This window comes from Mandrillus leucophaeus, unplaced genomic scaffold (assembly GCF_000951045.1).
Source record: "Mandrillus leucophaeus isolate KB7577 unplaced genomic scaffold, Mleu.le_1.0 Scaffold952, whole genome shotgun sequence".
In the NCBI taxonomy this organism is placed as follows: domain Eukaryota; kingdom Metazoa; phylum Chordata; class Mammalia; order Primates; family Cercopithecidae; genus Mandrillus; species Mandrillus leucophaeus.
The window spans coordinates 239,337-241,857 of NW_012110386.1; positions in this window are offsets into that span (position 1 = coordinate 239,337).

Consider the following 2,521-nt stretch of genomic DNA (forward strand, 5'->3'; position numbering starts at 1 on the left):
ATCACCAGCACTACTCCCACCTACTCGGCAGTTGTTAATGCTGGCCTGTTCTTTGCAGGTAGCTCTTCTCTTGCTCCAGACCAATTTTTAGAACTGACCATTTTATAATAGAACATGCTTTGTCCTATCCTGGAAAGATGGATCCTACTCTCGGCCACTTAACACTGTGGGGCACGGCCAGATAAAGAAATCATGCTAAAATGGGAATGACTGCTATCAATTTACATATGTTCCTCTTTAAACCCAAAGCGTAATTCTCATGTAGGAAGGTTTTATATAACGAGAAAGCTGAATATAGATACATTTTAAGCCTTAGGAATTTGGTTCGTAAAAAGGATAGGAATTTGGTTCCTAAGTTCCCGCAGTATTTGGTTCTAGTAATTAGCATTATTTTAAAAACACTTTTTAGAGACAGAGTCTGGCTATGTTGCCAAGACTGGACTTGAATTCCTGGGCTCAATCCATCCTCCTGCCCAGCTTCCCAAGTAGCTTGGACTACAGGTGCAGGCTGTAAGCTGCATTGTTAGGTTTGGTAGTTGTCGTAGATAAATAAATTGTGCCTGTGTCAGAGGCTTTTGAACCAGAGCAACTCCATCTTGAATAGGGGCTGGGTAAAATAAGGCTGATACCTACTGAGTTGCATTCCCAGGAGGTTGGGCATTCTAAGTCACAGGATGAGACACATCCTTGCTGATAAAACATGTTGCGGTAAAGAAGCCAGCCAAAAGCCACCAAAACCAAGACGTTGACAAAAGTGAACTCTAGTCATCCTCACTGCTCATTATACACTAATTATAATACATTAGGATGCTAAGAGACACTCCCACTAGTGCCATGACAGTTTATAAATGCCATGCCAACAACAGGAAGTTACCCTATATGGTCTAAAAAGAGGGAGGAACCCTCAGTTCCGGGAATTGCTTACCCTTTCCTGGAAAACTCATGAATAATCCACCCCTTGTTAAGCATATAAACAATAACCTTTAAAATAAGCTACCAGCAGCCCTCGGCACTGCTTTGCCTGTGGAGTAGCCATTCTTTTGTTCATTTACTTTCTTAATAAACCCGCTTTCACTTTATGGATTTGCCTCGAATTTTTTCTTGTGTGAGACCCGAGAACCCTTTCTTGGAGTCTGGATCAAGACCCCTTTCCAGCACCACATATGCTTTAAACTGAAGATAAAGTGAAAAAAAGAAGTCCCATTATAATAATGTCCCTTTATAATCTTAGTGTCAGGAGGAGTTTGGGATTGGGGAGCATGCCAGGAGTCAGGGCTATCAAACCCGAAAAGATCTCTCTGATACTCTGATAGCATCTGGGAGCCTGTGATACCTTAATTCTTCTGCAGGACACACAGTAAATAGCTCACAAGGCTTCCTGGTGCTGTTTTATCTAATCTAATTCCTTTTCGGCCCCCTTGACCACATATGCACTTACTTTTCTCCATGCCTGCCCTTCTGGATCAGAAGTAAGGTTTGTCTCTGCCTTGCTGACATTCTTCACAGCAAATCATCCTCAATAGCCAGGACAGACTTGTGTATTTAAGCTGATAAATATACCTTGTCGTGGAAGCTGTTGCCTTGATTTTGCATGACAGTATGCTGTTTACTCCTGTTCGAAGCCTGACACTGGTGGGGTGATGTCTGAGGTCTTTACTAGAAAGTGAAGAGACTTCCCGGAAGGAGCTTCTGATCTGGATGCTGACAAATAAGTAGATGCGTATCTATATCATTTTTTTTAAGGTAACTCTGAGAGGGTGTGGAAGTGGGAGAACGTCAGGTGCCACACACAGGCTGTCAGAAACGCTAAGGCAAAGTTTTTCATAACGCCTGAATACTTCAAATGATTTAACCATTGGAAGAGAGACAGATGATTATAGAATCTTACAATAAGATCAGAGAAGTAGGGAGCTGGAGAGGGCCCTGAGGGTGGGTGGGAGAAATGATTGATTATTGCATGCCTGTTATAGGCACCCTATGCGAGTTGCCTGACATAGATGCTTCTTGGTATCCATGGGGGATTGGTTCTAGGAGCCTCAAATATGCCCAAATCTGAGCATACTCAAGCCCTGCAGTTGCCCTGAGGAATCTGAAGGTACAAAGAGTCAGCCCTCCCTATACATGCATTTCACATCCCAGAAATACTGTATTTTTAATTTTTGTTTGGTCGAAAAAAATCTGCTTATAAGTGGATCCATGCAGTTCAAACCCATGTTGTTCAAAAGCCAACTATATATATGTGTGTGTGTGTGTGCGCATATATATGTGTGTATATATATGTGTGTGTATATATATATCATATCATATATGTGTGTGTATATATACACACACACACACAAATAATTCCCACAATCTTATGACTTTAGCATTTTTAACATAATCACGGTTTAGGAAACTGAGGTTCGAAAAGATGGAATAATTTTCTCAAAGTCTTGGTACTAATAAGAGTAGAATAAGTAGGCCAGGCGCGGTGGCTCACGCCTGTAATCCCAACACTTTGGGAGGCCGAGGCGGGCGGATC